The sequence below is a fragment of the Phoenix dactylifera genome, chromosome 2 (assembly GCF_051530095.1).
Source record: "Phoenix dactylifera cultivar Ajwa chromosome 2, Ajwa_hap1_PhDact_Kaust_v1.1, whole genome shotgun sequence".
NCBI classification, from domain to species: Eukaryota; Viridiplantae; Streptophyta; class Magnoliopsida; order Arecales; family Arecaceae; genus Phoenix; species Phoenix dactylifera.
In genome coordinates this window covers 27537390-27559196 of record NC_143191.1, presented here as the reverse complement: position 1 = coordinate 27559196, position 21807 = coordinate 27537390, and the positions used below count along the sequence as shown (strand labels likewise).

Sequence of the window (21807 nt, the reverse complement as noted above, 5' to 3'; positions counted from 1 at the left end):
GCACCCCGATACATAACCTGAAACTCAGAGTTTATCTCCAATTTTTGAAGTTTCATTGCTAATGAATTATAAATGAAAGGGGAAGCAATTCAAAAAGTCAAATTGGCAACATTTGAATGATATAGGAGGAGATTTCACAAGTATATATGAAAAGCTGAAATTCAGCAATTTAATCCCTTTTATAAACTGATTTTAAAGACAAGTATCAATAGACTTATACTCTTTATTTTGTAATCATCAAAAAGGGGGAGATTGAGGATGATAGTGTTATTTTGATGATTAACAAGCAATTATCTAGAGTATGCTATAAGTTAAATTGATACTTCATTTATAAGTTCATTAATCTCAGTATATTTGGTTAATTGAAAATAGATACATGACCTTGTTCATTTGAATGAATCTAACCTTGAGAATGCAGCAAAGTGTGGATTGAGTCGACCCAAAGGTTAATTGGGTCAACCCCGGCACATCAAGAAATCATTTGGCACACTCCTGCAATAATGGCACAAATGAACAGTGAGTTGGGTCGACCCAAGGTAAGCATGAGTCGACCCAACCTTGAAGAACCTCAAAAACATAACTGAAGAATGCTCTCTGGATTTACTGAGAGGGTCGACCCAAACAGTGGTTGAGTCGACCCAAGCTTGAGTCGGCCCAAACCCTGAGAGGGTCGACCCAAAAGCAAGACAGAAAGACAGACAGAAATTGGTTCTCTGGAATTACTGAGAGGGTCGACCCAAGAAGAAGTTGAGTCGACCCAAGTGGACTTTGAGTCGACCCAAAGAATGGTTGGGTCGACCCATGGGAAGGAAGGCTGAAATTGATGTTTCTGTGGTTTCTGAGAGGGTCGACCCAAGGAATGTTTGAGTCGACCCAAGGCAAAGTTGGGTCGACCCAAGGACAGGTTGAGCCGACCCAAACACGGGCTGAACAGTAACGGCTAGTTCTGCAGATGTACTTTTTGTCCTTCCCAAGGTCAGTAACGGCTAGTTTTTGAATTCTAACCATTGGGGCTTGACCAAAGAAGGTGGGAAGCTATTTAAAGGGGCACTATTCATCAGAGAGAACAACTTTTGAGTTGAATATCAAAGAGTACCCAAGAATACAAAAGTGCCCTAATCTTCTTCATCAAGAGCTTCATTCAAGAATCAAAGAAAGGGATTGAGCAGATTCAAAGAGGCATCAAGAGCTCCATCCCCTTTAAAGAGTGAAGCATCCTTGACAAAGAAGAGCAAAGCGACTTCAAAGCGATAAATACTTTCTAACTCTTCCTTGTAGCTTATATTGTTTCATATGCTCATTTAGGAGTTTGAATCTTTCCTTTTGTTAATTAAACACTTTGTAAAGGTTCGTTGGTGAGCCCGCAAAACCAACAAAGGTTTTTGGTGAACCCGGAAAACCAAAGTGTAAAGGTTAGTTGGTGAGCCCGCAAAACCAACAAAGGTTTTTGGTGAACCCGGAAAACCAAGTGTATAGGTTCGTTGGTGAGCCCGTAAAACCAACAAAGGTTTTTGAATTGTGAGCCCGGAAAACAATCCAACTGTAATCCGCGGGATTATAGTGAATTCCCAAGGGGACGCTTGGGGAGTGGACGTAGGTGCTAAGGAGAGCACCAAACCACTATATATTGTTGTGTTTGTGTTGTGCTTGTGTTTTCATTTACTCTTGCATCATCTTCTACTCTTGCGTTAGTTTAACTCACTCAAATAGCTTAAGAAAGCATCCACCGCACTTAATTAAGAAAACGTTTAAAGCATCAAAATTAAGAAGAAACCAATTCACCCCCCCCCCCCCCCTCTTGGCTTGTCACCTTGGGCAACACTCATGGTGCCTTTTATAGCCATCAAGGGCTCCTCCAAAGTAGGAGCCCTAGATGGTTTTCCAAAGAGAGAAGGGGGGCGCCGGCCCCTCTCTTCATGCCGCACACAAGGAGAGGAGGAGGGGCGTGATCCCTCCTTCTTGTGATGCCCTAATCCTCTTCCAAAGAGGATTGGGTGCCTCTCTTATGGTTTAATCCCAATCCAATTAGGATTAGCCAATTGGGTTCAATCTATGCTAGTCCTAATCCAACTAGGACTTGAATGAACCGTGACTCAATTGAACTCTTCAATCCTAATCCAATTAGGAGTCATGTTGATTCATTAGATTATTAATTAATTTAGACTTAAGGAATCCTAATCCAATTAGGATTTGTTTAATTTTAGTCCTAATCCAATTAGGACTCTATTTGAATCCGAAGTCCTAATCTAATTAGGATTTCTAGGAATCCTACTCCAAGTAGGAATCCTATTTTAATTCAAAATTCCTAATCTCATTAGGATTGTAGGAATCCTATTCCAAGTAGGAATCCCAGTCCTACTCCAACTAGGATCCCAGTCCTAATCCAATTAGGATTCTAGGAATCCTACCCGAAGTAGGACTCTTGTTTCAAGTCCAATTAATTAATTTCCTTGGTTCCTTCTTCAACTTCTTTATCAATCAAATTGATTACTTGTGATTCTTAATCACGATTTCAACCATCGGATCGGTCAATACTTCTAGTGTGTGTGACCCCATAGGTTCTATTCTGACTGGTAGTGAGATATATTGTGATCTCTATCTCAATATCATTGAAAACTCCTTTCAATGGGTTGGAATGATTCCAACTCAACTCATTAGGGTTTATCGATCATCGAGATAATCCCTGTGAGTCCCACCATCCACCAGTGACACCTAGCAGCATGTAGTGGCTACCCAGCAGAATGGAATGATGAACCTCTAGGTGCAGTTAATATGTGATACAATCCTACTATCGTGGATTCCTACAGGACGGAGGTCATGGACAACTCGTCAAACCCCATCGTCTGTCATATGTCAAGATTTATTCGACTTGAGTTCGATGGTGGAAAACTCTTTTTCCACTTTATATTACTGTCCTGGCCAAGGTCTTAGAACTCAGTCTAACAAATCACATAGGATCACTCCTCTTCTATCAAGGTCGATAGATTCCTTATAGGTGCATACCCTACTCCTACAGTGAACCTACTGCAGCCAATCTACACTGCATGGACCCATATGGCTAGAGACCATGTATGTGTGCAGTCAAACTACAATAACCTCACTGTGAGTAGCCGAAGCACCGCAGGTCAAAGGACCAGTCACACTACTGCAACATCAAGCAAGTCACTGACGAGTGGATAGACATCCAAGTGACTTCTTGTCTTGGTCACGCTCAGTACCCTTGTTCTCTAACAAGCACCTGCACTATCACTTCAGTGTCCCTACACTGTGGACTCAAGTCTCGTCCATCCAGAAGGAAAGTGATCTGTGCACTGATCGGATCGATCACCGTCCTCGTGATGATTCATTGATCAGGAGCTTTTAGAAATTAATCACCAATGATACATGGCTCAAATTCTCAACTCTTGAGAATATGTATCATCATCTTATTAATTCCTTGGACGATTCATAGACACATAAACAATATGAATGAAAAGATGCCTTTTATTTATTCAATAATAAATAGTCAAGTACAAAATTATGTCCCTAGAATTAATAATATGTCAGCCAGATTGGCTTCTAGGGCATACATCTATCAATCTCCCACTTGCACTAAAGCCAATTGGTCATATATCTTAGGCCCATCTTCTCAAGGTGGGCTTCAGTCTTTTGCTGACTCAGCTGCTTAGTGAACGGGTCCGCCACGTTATCCGCGGAGTCTACTCTCTGCACCTCTACATATTTCTTCTCCACATAGTCGCGTATGAGGTGAAAGCGCCGCTCTATATGCTTAGACTTCTGATGAGACCTTGGCTCCTTAGCAAGGGCTATGGCGCCATTATTATCGCAGTAGAGTGTTATGGCATCTGATGTCATCACGTCCAACTCTGCAATGAATTTCTTGAACCAAAAGCCTTCCTTAGCAGCTTCAGAGGCGGCGATGTATTCAGCTTCCATAGTAGAATCAGCAATGATCGGTTGTTTAGAACTCTTCCAATTTACCGTACCACCATTGCACAAGAACACATATCCAGATGTTGACTTCCTGTCATCGACATCAATCATGAAGTCTGAATCTGTGTACCCTTCTACCTTTAACTCTGATGATCCTCCAAAAACCAAGAATAAATCTTTAGTTCTTCTCAAGTACTTAAGAATATTCTTCACAGCTGTCCAGTGTTCTTCACCTGGATTCGACTGATATCTGCTTGTGACACTCACAGCAAGAGCTATATCAGGTCGTGTACATAGCATGGCATACATGAGGCTTCCTATTGCCGATGCATAAGGAATCTTGCTCATGCGTTGAATCTCTTCAGATGTGTTGGGGCACATCTTCTTAGAGATATGAATTCCATGCCTTAGGGGTAAGAGACCCCTCTTGGAGTTTTCCATGCTGAACCTCTTCAGCACCTCCTCTATGTACATCTTCTGTGAAAGGCCAAGCATCCTTTTAGATCTATCTCTATAGACCTTTATTCCCAAAATATAAGATGCTTTCCCAAGGTCTTTCATGGAGAATTCTTTTGACAACCAGACCTTGACCGAGGTTAGCATGGGAATATCATTCCCAATCAGGAGAATGTCATCTACGTACAGTACGAGAAAAACGACAGCACTCCCACTAACCTTTTTGTAAACACACGGTTCCTCTTCGTTTTTGATGAAATCAAACGTTTTGATTGCATCATCGAAACGAGTGTTCCAACTCCGAGATGCTTGCTTTAGTCCATAGATGGACCTTTGCAGCGTGCAGACCTTGTGATCTCCATCACTGGAAGTGAAACCCAAAGGCTGTTCCATATAGATATCTTCATCAAGATATCCATTCAGGAAAGCAGTTTTCACATCCATCTGCCAGATTTCATAATCATGAAATGCTGCAATGGCAAGCAATGTTCGGATGGATTTTAGCATGGCTACAGGTGAAAAGGTCTCCTGATAGTCAATGCCTTCGCGTTGACTATACCCTTTCGCCACAAGCCTTGCCTTATAGGTCTCTACCTCTCCATCCGAACCTATCTTCCTTTTGTAGATCCATTTGCATCCAATAGGTACAATACCTTCTGGTGGATCTACTAAGGTCCAGACTTGGTTGGAATGCATGGAGTCTAACTCTGACTTCATAGCTTCCAGCCATTTCTCGGAATCGATATCAGATATCGCCTCGTTGTAGGTTTTGGGATCCTGTATGTGATCCCTATCTCCCACTAGGAACATTTCCTCGGTATCCTCTTCTAGTATACCTAAGTATCTATCGGGAGGATGGGAGACCCTACTAGATCTACGAGGTGGTTGAGGGACATCGTGTACTGGCTCTTTATGAATGGGTTCTATAGGATCCATGACTCGTTGCTTTTCAGAGACTTTCTCTTCAAGCTCAATTTTTCTCCCACTGCCTCTATCAAGGATAAACTGATTTTCCAAGAAGATGGCATGACGGCTCACAAACACATTGTGATCCTCTGAGATGTAGAAATTGTATCCTAATGACTCTTTAGGATATCCTATAAAACGAGCACTTATGGTCCTAGCCTCTAACTTGTCCGCCTGTAGTCGCTTGACGTGGGCCGGACATCCCCAAATCTTGAGATGACTCAGACTTGGTTTCTTACCATGCCATATCTCATACGGTGTGGTAGGAACGGATTTAGAGGAAACTCTATTCAATAAATAAATCGCTGTGAGTAAGGCATCTCCCCAAAGGAACATAGGTAAATCAGTGAAGCTCATCATGGACCTGACCATATCCAATAGGGTCCGATTCCTCCTCTCTGACACCCCATTGAGTTGAGGTGTACCCGGAGGTGTCCATTGTGAGACTATGCCGTTTTCTTTGAGATAGTCCCGGAATTCCCCACTAAGGTATTCTCCTCCTCGATCTGATCGAAGAGCCTTAAGAGGTTTTCCAGTTTGTTTTTCTACTTCATTCTTGAACTCTTTGAACTTTTCAAAAGACTCAGACTTGTGTCTCATAAGATACACATACCCATACCGTGAATAATCATCGGTAAAGGTAATGAAGTAAGAATAACATCCCCTGGCTAGCACATCGAATGGGCCACATACATCTGTATGTATTAGGGTAAGTATTTCAGTGGTCCTCTCCCCATGTCCTACAAAGGGCAGTCTAGCCATTTTTCCTTGAAGACAGGACTCGCAAACTGGATATGACTCGGAAGTCAATGAGCCGAGAAGCCCATCTTTATCCATTTTGTTCATCCTATCCTCTCCAATATGGCCAAGTCTGAGGTGCCACAAATATCTTTGGTTTATCTCATCTCTGGATCTTTTGGATCCTTTGGCACTCACATCTTGCTCGGTAACATTCACAGATACATCCATATGTAAATGATAGAGACTGTCAATCATGAAACCACGTGCGACTATTTTATTTCTCAAATAAATAGAACAGCAGTCTTTGTCAAATGTAAAAACATGACCTTCCTGTACTAGACATGAAACAGAAATCAAATTTCTGCTAGCAACAGGTACATAATAGCAGTCTCTAAGTATTAAACTAAATCCAGACGGTAGTCGCAGATGGTAGGTGCCCACAGCCACAGCAGCAACTTTTGCCCCGTTGCCAACCCGAAGGGTTACCGCACCTTCCGCCAGCCTTCTACTTTTCTTTAGACCCTGCATGGTAGTGCACAAATGAGCACTAGAACCAGAATCTATAACCCAACTAAAAGTAGAAGAAACCGTTAGATTAGTTTCAATTATGAGCAAGTCTATACCTTCTGAAGGTGTGTCACCTTTCTTGTTCTTCAGGCTCTCGAGATATGAAGGACAGTTTCTCTTCCAGTGGCCTTCGACATTGCAGTGGAAACATTTTCCTTTGTCGTTAGCCTTTTTCTTTTGAACTTCCTTCTTTGACTTCTTGTCTTTCTTCTGCTTCTTTGCAGGCTTCTTTTTCTTCCAAGTAGACTTTCTCTTGGAACCAGAAGTCAACTCAGCAGCAAGGACATTGCCCCTTGAACCTTTCAAGGCTCCCTCAGCAGTTACCAACATGTTGATTAGTTCAGTCTTAGTGCATTCAATCTTATTCATGTGGTAGTTTACTATAAACTGACCAAATGAATCAGGAAGTGACTGTAGGATCAAATCCACTTGCAATTCCTTGTGCATGTCCATACCGAGCTTCTCAAGCTCCTCTAGGTCCTTGATCATGGTCAGACCGTGATCATGGACAGACTGCCCCTCGCGCATCTTCGCTTTGAAGAGCCTCTTGGACACTTCAAAACGAGCTGTGCGACTCTGCTCACCATACAACTCTTGCAGGTGTGCCAGTATGTCCCTAGCAGTCTTTATATTTTCATGCTGGCATTGGAGTTCATTAGACATGGATGCCATCATATAGCATTTTACTCTAATGTCATCATCCAACCACTTTTTATGCATTTCACGCTGAACATCAGTAGGACGTGCTGGTAGTGTGGGGATATCTAAATCGAGTATGTAGCCTATCTTCTCACAGTCCAAAACTATTTTGAGATTTCTAAGCCAGTCTTTGTAATTGGTTTCGGTCAGTCGGTTGGTCTCAAGAATACGGGTCAAAGGGTTTGAAGCCGACATTGTATCTGCAGAGAGTAAAGATTCTAGTTAGACTTTTGTACTTGATCCTAATCTGTTCTAAGGTCTTTTAGAACAAATGTAACTCCCACTATTTTCTCGAATCCCTCACACTTCCCTGGTAGGGAAACGGAAATCCCACACGACTAGGGTTTCTAGTGGGTACTGCGGTCCCACCAATTTACATGCCACCTCACCTAACAGTTATTGGTGACACATAGATGGATGAGTGTACAACTCTTGTACAATGCTTCTCAAGCATGTTGCAGTGTAACTTGGTCTCTAAGCCATGAAGACCTCACCTAACAGTTATTGGTCCCATTTCTTAGTTAAGTCAGACCCACCGTATAACCGTAGGAATAAAGTCGTCATTGGGTCCTCACCTAACAGTTATTGGTGCCCAACCCCACCTTTACCCTACAACATCTCATGTCTATAGAGAGGTCCAGCCCCCCGATGCAACTTGACCACTGTGTCCAGCCGAGACAAATCAACATCAGAAAGGCCTTAGCAGCTCTACTACAGTGGAAGACCTATTGACTTAATATTGGTTAATCAGGTCTTAGTGTTTGCAACTTGAGCCCTTCATAAGAGGTAATCGAACAATTGGCCAGGTAAGCAGGTGGGAGGCTCCCCTTACTCAGAGAGTAAGGTCCTAATTAAGTAACCACCTTTCATGCTTTCCTAGACACCAATTAGATCAATTAATCTAATATGACTTGCTCATGTCGGTTCACTCTCGACTTGATTGAGGAGGTTTTGATTTAGGTCTCAATTGGGTTTGCTACATCACATGTAAACCTATCTACCCGACTCGCATTCACATCTCATGCAAACGGTACATCACAGGCAGTTATAATCGCAGCATCAAATAAAGTTAAACTTTAAATAGGTGATGATCATGGATTCTAATTAGGTCGTATTACAAGCACATGCACATCAATCGATCAAGTGGTCTTCAACTCTTGAATTGGTTCTAAGCCTCCTTGATTCGATCCTTGATCAACTCTTGATCCCATCGCCATCAACTGCTTAGATCACCTTTCATCTCATGCCTTTGCTTCAACTTGATCGTTGATGTACATCACATCACAGAAATACAACCAGATGTAAAATAAAAATAAAAATAAATTACATCTCCTTTTAGGAGGCACGCAGGCCTCTCAAAACATCAAATAAGATGCATGCAAGCATCTGAAAAATTACATGACATCGCAGATCACATCGCAGGTCATTACATTTGATACCAAAAGGGTTTGAATCCTATGATCATCACCGTATGCAACAATTATAATTTTCAGATCTGAAAACTAACTGATTATATCATGACATAGGTCGCTGATCATGCTAATCATGATTCTAAACTTTGTAATCCCATTAACAATGCAATTAGAATCATCTTTTTATCACATAAAAATCAGCATGCAAAAATCAGCACCCCTGAAAAATCTGCATGCAGAATTTTTCAGCATGCATGATCATTCAATTTTCAGATCTAATAAGCCTTTAGATATTTAATTCTTACCTTAATCTACGAAGCCTAGGCTCTGATACCACTATTGGGAACCCGCCCATGCCGCTGATATTTCAAAAATTAAATCAGATGGCAGCGGAATCGGCATGCACGGGTTCGACGTTCATCGCATGAATGTTGTTTCGAGACCTTTCGTAATTAGGTAAGAATTAAAACTTTTAAAACTAAAGGAAGATCAAATCTTCACCTTGCGCGGGTAGATGATCACCGCAAATCTGAATTCGTGGTTTTGGAAGAGGGTTCGCTTGAAGCCGTTCAAACGTCCGGCCTCTACGGGTATCCACACGAAGTAGAGGACCGATCAATGTTTCCTTGTCTCCCCGGGGTGCTAGCTCCCTTGCAGAGACTTCCTTTGATGGCTGATCTCCTCTCTTTCTTTCAACTCTTGAAAGTGCTTGAGAGGAGGAAGAAGAAGGATGAAGAAGAGGAAGAAGATGAGCCCCTACGCAGCCTTCTTCTGTTGCTTGCGTTGGATGAAGAAAGGGTAGAGGAGGAGGCCGCCAACACTTGGTGAGCTTCTACCCTTGCTTGCGGCTGCAACTAAAGAGAGGAAGAGGGTGGCCACGGCACAAGAGGAAGAGGATTCCAATGCACTAGGGCGCCGGCCTCATGGTGCCTTTTATAGCCATCAAGGGCTCCTCCAAAGTAGGAGCCCTAGATGGTTTTCCAAAGAGAGAAGGGGGGCGCCGGCCCCTCTCTTCATGCCGCACACAAGGAGAGGAGGAGGGGCGTGATCCCTCCTTCTTGTGATGCCCTAATCCTCTTCCAAAGAGGATTGGGTGCCTCTCTTATGGTTTAATCCCAATCCAATTAGGATTAGCCAATTGGGTTCAATCTATGCTAGTCCTAATCCAACTAGGACTTGAATGAACCATGACTCAATTGAACTCTTCAATCCTAATCCAATTAGGAGTCATGTTGATTCATTAGATTATTAATTAATTTAGACTTAAGGAATCCTAATCCAATTAGGATTTGTTTAATTTTAGTCCTAATCCAATTAGGACTCTATTTGAATCCTAAGTCCTAATCTAATTAGGATTTCTAGGAATCCTACTCCAAGTAGGAATCCTATTTTAATTCAAAATTCCTAATCTCATTAGGATTGTAGGAATCCTATTCCAAGTAGGAATCCCAGTCCTACTCCAACTAGGATTCCCAGTCCTAATCCAATTAGGATTCTAGGAATCCTACCCGAAGTAGGACTCTTGTTTCAAGTCTAATTAATTAATTTCCTTGGTTCCTTCTTCAACTTCTTTATCAATCAAATTGATTACTTGTGATTCTTAATCACGATTTCAACCATCGGATCGGTCAATACTTCTAGTGTGTGTGACCCCATAGGTTCTATTCTAACTGGTAGTGAGATATATTGTGATCTCTATCTCAATATCATTGAAAACTCCTTTCAATGGGTTGGAACGATTCCAACTCAACTCATTAGGGTTTATCGATCATCGAGATAATCCCTGTGAGTCCCACCATCCACCAGTGACACCTAGCAGCATGTAGTGGCTACCCAGCAGAATGGAATGATGAACCTCTAGGTGCAGTTAACATGTGATACAATCCTACTATCGTGGATTCCTACAGGACGGAGGTCATGGACAACTCGTCAAACCCCATCGTCTGTCATATGTCAAGATTTATTCGACTTGAGTTCGATGGTGGAAAACTCTTTTTCCACTTTATATTACTGCCCTGGCCAAGGTCTTAGAACTCAGTCTAACAAATCACATAGGATCACTCCTCTTCTATCAAGGTCGATAGATTCCTTATAGGTGCATACCCTACTCCTACAGTGAACCTACTGCAGCCAATCTACACTGCATGGACCCTAATGGCTAGAGACCATGTATGTGTGCAGTCAAACTACAATAACCTCACTGTGAGTAGCCGAAGCACCGCAGGTCAAAGGACCAGTCACACTACTGTAACATCAAGCAAGTCACTGACGAGTGGATAGACATCCAAGTGACTTCTTGTCTTGGTCACGCTCAGTACCCTTGTTCTCTAACAAGCACCTGCACTATCACTTCAGTGTCCCTACACTGTGGACTCAAGTCTCGTCCATCCAGAAGGAAAGTGATCTGTGCACTGATCGGATCGATCACCGTTCTCGTGATGATTCATTGATCAGGAGCTTTTAGAAATTAATCACCAATGATACATGGCTCAAATTCTCAACTCTTGAGAATATGTATCATCATCTTATTAATTCCTTGGACGATTCATAGACACATAAACAATATGAATGAAAAGATGCCTTTTATTTATTTAATAATAAATAGTCAAGTACAAAATTATGTCCCTAGAATTAATAATGTGTCAGCTAGATTGGCTTCTAGGGCATACATCTAACAGCGTCCATCCGAGTCATCCCCGCCTCGCAGCCGTCCATCTCACTACATCCCGCACCGCATCCAACTCCATCTGCGCGTGGCAAAGATCTCCCCCAGCGAGGCAGATCTCCAACACGTCTTCAATGCGTTTCCAAGACTCCTATAAGAAGAGGCCATCGGGAAGGTGTGAGGGAGGGGGAGAGGAAACAGAGTAGGGAGGAGGTGTGCTCGGTTGGGGTGGTAGCTGGCTGGTCCAAGGAAGAAGAAGGAGTTCGGCTTGGCCGGCTAGTCGAAGGAAGAAGAAGGAGTTCGGCTGCTTCGGTTTGTCCAAAGAAACAGGGGAAGTGGCGGACGAGGGAGAAAGAGAGAAGGCATTGCTCTGTTTTCAACTTCATTGAAAATAGAGCATTGCAATTTTTTTCAGTTTTTCGGTTTGAGTTTAGTTTTTTATTTAGGAGAGCAATGTATTTTTTTTGTTTTAGTTGTACTTTAGTTGAAAGTTTTTATTGAGAAGTATATTTTGAGTTTGAAAGCATATTGTTCTTATTTTTAGTTTTATTTTAGGTTTTATTTTGAGTTTTAATTTTTGAGAGTTTATTTGGGTAGAAAGTTATATTTATTCTGCAATTTTAATTTCTATTCTGCAATCCATTAAATCCTCTTTCATGCAATCTATATTCCAGTCTACAATTTTCCTAACACTGTTTTCATCTATTTTAATTTATGTTAAAGCTTTTCTTTAATTAGTTAAATACATAAATGCTCTTTGAATCTGACTACCTGTCTTATAGTTAATTTCAATTAGAAAATATTCTCTGGCAGCCAAGAGAATCATTCAACATCTCCAACGTAAGGTTTTTCTTTTGTTATTCAAAAATCGATTTCGAATCCAAGTGAATGTTTTAATTTTTATGCAACTCCAATCGCCTCTCTGTGGATCGACCTCTTACGACCACTATTCTTCGAGTAGAACAGGTAAGAGTTAAATTAATTTAAACTTTATTTGTCGGTTCTAACAACGATCTGTTTAGCGTATTTTTAAGTAAACAGGAATCGCACAACACCGCTCTTAAGTACCTTCTCACAAAGAAGGATGCCAAGGCAAGGCTCATTCGTTGGATTCTATTGCTCCAGGAATTTGATCTTGAAATTCGAGACAAAAAGGGATCTGAAAATGTAGTAGCTGACCACTTGTCTAGACTGATTGTTGAGTCAGCTGCAGAATCCTTACTTGTAGCCGAAACTTTTTCGGATGAACAACTAATGATGATTTCCCATACCAATGTTCCATGGTATGCTGACATAGTCAACTACCTCGTTACTGAACAAATGCCCAGCTCTTGGACCAAACAGGAGAAATTTCGCTTCCTAGCTCATGTGAAGTGGTATTTTTGGGATGAAGCATACCTATTTAAATATTGCTCTGATCAGATCATCCGACGGTGTATCCCTGAATACGAACAAAGAAAAGTCCTTTCCTTTTGTCATGACCACGCTTGTGGTGGTCATTTCAGTGGTAAAAAGATGGCTGCAAAGGTTTTGCAGTGCGGATTCTATTGGCCCACACTATTTTATGACTCCCACGAGTATTGTAAAGCATGTGACCGATGTCAAAGGCTAGGAAAAATTTCAAGAAAAAATGAGATGCCCCTCAACCCGATCTTAATTGTAGAAATCTTTGATGTTTGGGGTATTGATTTTATGGGTCCTTTTCCTATGTCATTTGGGCACCAGTACATACTCCTAGCTGTTGACTATGTGTCTAAGTGGATTGAGGCTATCGCGTGTAAGACCAATGATCACAAAGTAGTGATCAAGTTTCTTAAGGAGTCTGTCTTCGCTCGCTTTGGCACCCCTCGTGCTATCATTAGTGATGGGGGGAAACATTTTTGCAATATAATTTTTAAAGCCCTTGCTAGGAAGTACAACATCACCCACAAGGTCAGTACACCATATCATCCACAAATGAGTGGACAGGTTGAGATTTCCAACAGAGAAATCAAGACCATCCTTGAAAAAACTGTCAACCCATCTCGAAAGGATTGGTCCCTTAGGTTAACTGATGCATTATGGGCATATCGAATGGCCTACAAAACACCAATTGGAATGTCCCCATATAGGATTGTCTATGGCAAGGCTTGCCATTTACCTGTCGAGTTAGAACACAAGGCGTATTGGGCAATCAAATTTCTAAATTTTGATCTCGACAAGGCAGGAGAACATAGAAAGCTTCAGCTCGACGAGCTTGAAGAAATTAGGAACGATGCTTACGAGTGTGTTAAGAAGTACAAGGATCGCATGAAAGTCATGCATGATAAAATGATTACTCGTAAAGAGTTTCACCAAGGACAAAAAGTTCTTTTATATGATTCTCGATTACATCTATTTCCTGAAAAACTTAAATCTCGCTGGACTGGCCCATACACGATAGAGAAAGTGCATCCGCATGGTGCGGTAGTAATATGCAACACTAAAGATGGTAGGTCGTTTCAAGTTAATGGACATCGTTTAAAACCATACCTTGAGTATCTGAGTCTAGAAGTCGAGGAGACACTTCTGACCGACCCTGTTTATCATGAATGAATTAGAATTGTCTGGCTAAAAACATAAAACTTAGCGCTCTTCGGGAGGCAACCCAACATATAAATATTATAAAAAAAAGAAACTTTTTTAAAAAAAATAATTTACTAATATGCAGGTTTGGGGGTATTTTGCCCCAATTTTCAATTTACCTACCCATATCAGTTAACTTCTCCTCTGTCCTCTTACTGCTTTAATTTTTTTTTAACATTGAGGACAATGTTAGATTTAGGTTTGGGGGTATTCTTAAGCATTTGGAATTATATATATATATATATATATATATATATATATATATATATATATATATATATAGTTTTTAGTGAAAATTTTTGGAATAAAAAAATAATAATAATTTTTTTACAACACACAAGGTATATAAAATCTAATAGCCTAATGACTAGTTGGAAGTAATGCAAAGTGAGTTCTTTTTATTAAGTTCCTTTTAGTGAGTTGTAAGCAAATTAGTGCTTTGAATTTCACAACACATCTGGCCTGCATTTTCTAAGGTATAGGGTCGACATTGTGTTGAGAATATGGTAGCAACCTCGAATCCTGATTAACCATCTTTTTCTGATCCAAAAAAAAAAAATTGGTGGATTTAATCAGGTACGTCGAAAAGGGCTACCTATTGTCAAAGGTCAGCGGGCTTGTGATGAGGAACCCGAGCATAGGTCCATAAAGGAGTCTTGATGCCCGACACCTCATGCTAACTGGTGTGAGAATTGTCGACTAATTGCTCACTACATGGAGGAATCATCACAGGAGTAAAAGTGCACAATATAAACATTTTCATGTTTCAAAAAAAAAAGTAAAAAAAATTAAATCAAAAAAAAAATATTTTGACCTTAAGAAAGACAATAGTGTGAAAGCCGTCGTTGAAAAAATTCGAGTAAACTGGAATATTACAGATAAAGCCCATGAGGTATTAAAGTAAACATCCACAGCTCTCGAAATCCTGCAAAGAAGATGATTTTGAATCAGCAAATAGGTCTTGTCCGACCAATTCTTGGAAACTACTAAGATTAGCGATATTTTGGAGATCCAAAACCTTAGCTTGTGCATGGTCCAAACTTCACTGAGCACTCAAGTATAAATAAGTCTTACAACTCTCTAACGGAAAACTTAATGACTTCAACTTAAATTGCATACTAACCTATAATTTGGGCTACTTAGTAATTAAAACCTTGTGGGCTTTTGAAATTCTTATGTACTTGAAATTAGACTTTCATTTCATAAAACAAATTTTATTTTGGGATTTTAGTTTGTGGGTAACTTCACTGCAAACCCTTATGAGACAACACTCGTCCACTAGGATAACCTAGGGGTTTAACGGCTTGTTGCACGTGCTAAGTGCAATCGTAATACTCTACGAAAGTGAGTATTTATCTTTAGTTCATATATATAATAATAATAATTAATACTTTTGCACTCTCATTTTCGTACTAAATTACTAGAGACTAGCAATAAGCTGGTTGGGGGATGTGATGAGAGCACAAAAGTGCAATCGTCATACCATCTTAATTAGTATTATGGCTAATCATTAATAAATAAAATTAACTAATTAATGTTGTATTTGTGTTTGAGTGCAAGTAATCCAAGAAACCCAATAATATTGGGTTTGAGCCCAATGCCCGGCAGCCCGAGCTCAAGTCAAGCCAGCATCTTCCAGGGTCTGCACATCCTGACTTCATCCCGCGATACATCACAACATCGCGAGCATCTCCGTGTCCGCATCGAATGATCCAGATCAGCTCCCCCCAGCTTCAGCCCCTCTTCCAAGCCTCCCAAATCAGCAAGCCACGTCAGCCTCCCACGTCCGCTCCTCCCAGCAGCGGTCCCACGGCGCCCTCCACGAATCCCGCACCCGTCTGCCATCTTCCTGCTCCGCGATCCGGCCATCAACAATCAATCCGGCATCCCAGCCGGTCCGTTTGTTCCTCCCAGCAATCACAGAAGATCCTAGCTCTTCCGTAATTCCGCATCCTTCCCAGATCAGTGTCATCCATGCCTTCCTTCCTTGCACCCAACGCGGCTCAGCCCCTCAACCGCGATCACAGCAGCATCCTAGCACTTCCCAGCGATCCCGCTCGTATTCCATATCAGCCCATCTTCCCCACAGCACATTCCAGCTTCACCCCGTGCGAAAGAATGGGAGAAGAAAGGATTCCTCCGACCCAGCGATCTCCCAACGCCCATCAAGCCGTGATCTCCTTCCTTACGCGATCAAAATCCCAGCGGCCAACCCCTCTTCCGTGATCCCAGCATGGCCCGAATAAGCAAGCCATGATTGTTTCCTCCTCTTCTCCCGTCGCTGCCAGCTCGCCCATGCCATGAACGCCCCAATCCGGCACCCAAAGAAGGAAACCCCTCTTCCGTGAGCCTAGCCATCTCGGAGCCATCACTGCCAGCGCATCCCCACCTTCCGCTTCCATGCGAGCATCCCGTCCGCATGCACCTCCCAAATCACCGAAAGAAGGAAATAAGAAACATCCCCCAAGCACCGCGTCCGTGAATGGCGTCATCCCGTCGATCCCGCAGCATCCCCAGCCTCCCACGCCCGATTTCAGCACCTGTCCACGGATCCGCTCCTCCCAGCCTTCAGCGTCTCCAAGGGCTATAAGAAGGGAGGTGGAGGCCAAGGAGAAGGAAGAGGAGAGAAGAGGGGAGCTCGGTGGAGGGCCAAAGAAACAGGGGAAGAGGCGGACAATGGAGAAAGAGAGAAGGCCTTACTCTATTTTCAACTTCATTGAAAACAGAGCATTGCAATTTTTTTAAAATTTTCGGTTTGAGTTTAGTTTTTTTTTTTATTTAGGAGAGCAATGTATTTTTTTGTTTTAGTTGTACTTTAGTTGAAAGTTTTTATTGAGAAATATATTTTGAGTTTGAAAGCATATTGTTCTTATTTTTAGTTTTATTTTAGGTTTTGTTTTGAGTTTTAATTTTTGAGAGTTTATTTGGGTAGAAAGTTATATTTATTCTGCAATTTTAATTTCTGTTCTGCAATCCATTAAATCTTCTTTCATGCAATCTATATTCCAGTCTGCAATTTTTCTAACACTATTTTCATCCATTTTAATTTATGTCAAAGTTTTTCTCTAATTAGTTAAATACATAAATGCTCTTTGAATCTGACTACCTGTCTTGTAGTTAATTTCAATTAAAAAACATTCTCTGGTAGGCCAGAGAATCATTCAACATCTCCAACGTAAGGTTTTTCTTTCGTTATTCAAAAATTGGTTTCGAATCCAAGTGAATGTTTTAATTTTTATGCAACTCCAATCGTCTCCCTGTGGATCGACCTCTTACGACCACTATTCTTCGAGTAGAACAGGTAAGAGTTAAATTAATTTAAACTTTGTTTGTCGGTTCTAACAATGATATGTTTAGCATAATTTTTAGTTAGATAGAAAAGGACAAACAGAGAACATAGAAAGCTTCAGCTCGACGAGCTTGAAGAAATTAGGAACGATGCTTACGAGTGTGTTAAGAAGTACAAAGATCGCATGAAGGTCATGCATGATAAAATGATTACTCGTAAAGAGTTTCACCAAGGACAAAAAGTTCTTTTATATGATTCTCGATTACATCTATTCTCTGGAAAACTTAAATCTCGCTGGACTGGCCCATACACGGTGGAGAAAGTGCATTTGCATGGTGCGGTAGTAATATGCAATACTAAGGATGGTAGGTCGTTTCAAGTCAATGAACATCGTTTAAAACCATACCTTGAATATCTGAGTCCAGAAATCGAGGAGACACTTCTGACCGACCCTGTCTATTATGAGTAAATCGGAATTGTCTGGCTGAAGACATAAAACTTAGCGCTCTTGGGAGGCAACTCAACATGTAAATATTATATAAAAAATATATAATAATAATAATAATAAATAAATTAAAAAAAATAAAAAAAATCATAAATTACTAACATGCAGGTTTGGGGGTTTTTACCCTAATTGTCAATTTCTCTACCTATATCAGGTAACTTCTTCTCTGTCCTATTACTACTTTAAAATTTCTATAACATTGGGGACAATGTTAGATTTAGGTATGGGGGTAAGAATATTTTTAATTTTTTACCTAAAAAATAAAAAAAGAGAGGATTTCAAATTTTTAACTCAAATTTTAATCTTTTTGGCTGTACAAACTAGGAATTGCTTTGACAATAGCTTTGTGTTAAGGAATATAATAGTAGTTCTAGTGAGTTTTCGTTCCACCTATCTTCTGCTAACATGATAGAAGATGATTTAACACCTACACGTAAGCACATGAATAGTGGGGTATATAAACTTGCAACTAATATGAATACTTTAAATCTTTGGGATAATTTAAAGTTATATATGTGATGAACACCCAAATCAAAAAAAAATATCAATAAAAAAAAATAAATAAAATGAGTTTATCGTAAGTCTTCTCACTGAGTAACCGGGCCTCTTGCTTGGCAAGCAGCGAGTGTTCGCGTAAAAAGGTGAGGATGGCTTAGATTAAACTCTGAGTGACTAATTTGGCCTTGGAGCCTAGTTGACTTGAGTTATTAAGCCTATTAGGGTGTCTTTAGACCTAGTGCCCTGAGCCATCTGGATCGGGAGTCATTGGCTTAACACTCGCTACACGGGTCAGCTAGAAAGCTTAATAAGGCTAGATATTGCACAAGTCATTCTTCTTAGCATTCAGTCTGGTTAAAAGTTAAATCTCGGATGTTCATTACCATTTAACTCTAGAAAGTCTTGAAAATTAGAGTGATCATGTTGGAAGTAAGTGAAAGCCACTCATTTATATGATACTATCTTGCACCTCACTCCACTCTTAAACTGTTAGCAGATAGATGGGGTGTAATGGAACTTGAGTTAGAGTCTGCTTAAATATGATAGCAATAAGTCTCTATTGTCCTTATAATTCTAGGTTCATACAATAATACTTATTCAAATTTCGAGTTAAATATTAGAAATCCCTATCTGATGAAGTTTGTGGGTAACTTCACTGCAAACCCTCACGAGACAACACTCGTCCACTAGGGTAATCTAGTGGTTTAACGGCTTGTTGCACGTGCTAAGTGCAATCGTGGTGCTCTATGAAAGTGAGTATTTATTTTAGTATATATATATAATAATAATTAATACTAAAAAATAAAACTTCTACACTCTCATTTTTTCATTTTCGCACTAAATTGCTAGAGACTAGCAATAAGCTGGTTGGGGGGTGTGATGAGAGCACAAAAGTGCAATCGTCATACCATTTTAATTAGTATTATAGCTAATCATTAATAATAAAATTAACTAATTAACGTTGTATTTGTGTTTGAGTGTAAGTAATCCAAGAAACCCAATAACATTGGGTTTGAGCCCAATGCCCGGCAGCCCGAGCTCAAGTCAAGCCAACATCTACACGTGATGGAGCTCAGTCCACAATGCAGCCAGCTTTCCAAAATCACCTTCCATCCACGCGCTCGTTCCATGCATGTGGCTTCCAGATGCAACATCCCAAGCCGTCCGTGAGGAGTTTTCCCACCGCGTGCCAGATCCCATTCCATGCGTAGCACCATAACCCATCTGCAAAGCCAAGTCCCATCTAGTCGTTTCTGTGCATCCCCTGCCTCTTGATTCTCCTCCCGAAATCCCTGCATCGCGTCCCCCTCTTGGCCCAAAGAAGGAAGTTCACAGCCTCCTCCAAGCGGTCCCACGGCGCCCTCCAAGTGATCCCGCGGCCAGCCAATCTTCCATTCCCGATTCACTCCATCCGTGATCCAACCAGCATCAAGCCGCCCGTCTCAGCCTCCCATCTCATCTTCTTCCGTCCGCACATCAACCTCCCGTCGATCCCGCTGTGGCCAACCATGAAGCCTTCCAGATTCCATCCGCAACCCAGCTGCTCGTGAAGCCCCGTGATCAGTGTCCCTCCTCCGTGATGCAGCAGCACACGATCCTCCCGGCTTCTTCCGCTCGACCCAACGCATTCACAACAGCCTCCCACACCCGATTGCAAGCCGCATTCTCCCAGCATCCCACGCTTCAAGCCTCCGAGTCCGCTTCTTCCACGAGCCCCAGCTTCTTCCTCCCGTCGATCACGACCCCAGCTCCATTCCGTCTCCTTCGCGTCTGCAAGCATCCCGTAATCCAGCCGCATCTGCACCAGATCAGCATTTCAGCCTCCCACGGCCGATTTCAAGCCATGATCTTAGCGTCCAAAGCTTCCGAAGTCCATCCGCCTCTTCCGTGATGCAACAGTGCACGAGCCTCCGCTCTCCCAGCCTTCCACGAAGCACCATGTCTCCTCTGCAATCAAATCTCCAGCGATCACGCGCCCGTCCGCATTCATCTGCCCCGGATCATGCATCCGTGAGCGATCACGCGTCCGTTACCCCTCCATCAGGGGATTTGTCGATGTCCATTAGGGGGTGGGCGACCTCTTTAAGGAGAGGAGGAGGGGAAGAAAAGGGAGCTCTCGGCTGAAGGAGGTGCACTCGGTTGGGGCCAAGAAATAGGGGAAGAAGGTTCGGTTTGGGAGAGAAGAGAAAGAGAAAAAAAAAGGGAAGAAACAGAGCATGGCTCTATTTCGTTTGAAAAGAAGAATAAAAAATTAGGAAAAAAAAGAAACGGGAGATTTCTATTTGATTTTCTTTTAGTCCTTGCTTTCTTTTTTTTATTTGTAGAAGAAAAGAAGCATTAGGCTTCATCTTCAATTTTTTTACTTCTGTAATCATTTCTAGTTACGAAATTTTTAATTTTTATTTTATGAAATCCGTGTCTAAGTTTCAGTTCAATTTCTGCAATTTATTTTATGCATTTTGAAATTCTTAGTTTTAAGATAACTCTAAAATTTTTCTTTGCTATTCGATCTGCAGTTTTTATTTATATTATGTCTTTAGGAATCGATCCCTACTCTGCATTAGAATTCAATTGCAAGTTTTCTTTCTCTCCTTTGTTTATTTTCAAATAGAAAACATTCTCTGATAGACTAGAGAATCATTCCACATCCCCGAAGTAATGTTTTTTTCTTTTATCATTCAAAAATCGATTTCGAATCCGAGTGAACGTTTTAATTTTTATGCAACTCCAATCGCCTCCCTGTGGATCAACCTCTTACGACCACTATTCTTCGAGTAGAAAATGTAAGAGTAAAATTAAATTAAACTTTGTTTGTCAATTCTAACAACGATCTGTTTAGCATATTTTTAGGTAAACATGAATTGGACAACAGGCTCCATGAGTTATGCGAGGCGTAGAGCTAAATTCGTAAGTTTTTTTTGAAACTCTTTAAATTTATCTTAAATTATTCTATCATATAGCATGTATACTCTTTAAATATAATTTTTGTTGTAGATGGATGATAATGGGAGGGAGCCTGGTAGGGTGGAGTTTTATAAGATGACTCACACCCACCGAGATGGCAGCTTTGTTCGGAAGGAGTCAAGAGATATAGTTATATGTATTCATCTTTGACTTGTGTTGTATTTTTTTTGTTTTATTATTGGCATATATTAATTTAACTTTTTCTTTTGAGAGATATAGGATAAGACAACAAATCTTATTTCAGAGCGCATTGGGGAGTCATCATCATCCGACGTGACCAGTCATATTGAAGCTCAAGTGCTCGCTGAATTGATGGGCCCAAAGCGTTATAGTCGAGTGAGGGGTTACGGCGTTGGAGTTATCCTCACTTAGTTTTCTTCAGTGGGCACGTATACAAGAAATACCAGAGAAGGTAGTAACACTGCAGAAGTTTGTCATCTTCAAGCAACTATTAAAGAGCTAAAGTAGAACCAAGCAAATTTGCAGTCTCAGCTTGCGAATATTTCAT

The 21807-nt window shown here is 41.1% G+C and overlaps 1 protein-coding gene across 1 annotated transcript in view; it reads left to right on the top strand.

Annotated features, from left to right (window-relative positions):
• LOC149768265 (uncharacterized) overlaps window positions 1–21807 on the top strand; it is a 47251-nt gene that overhangs the window by 25056 nt on the left and 388 nt on the right. The window lies entirely within an intron of this gene.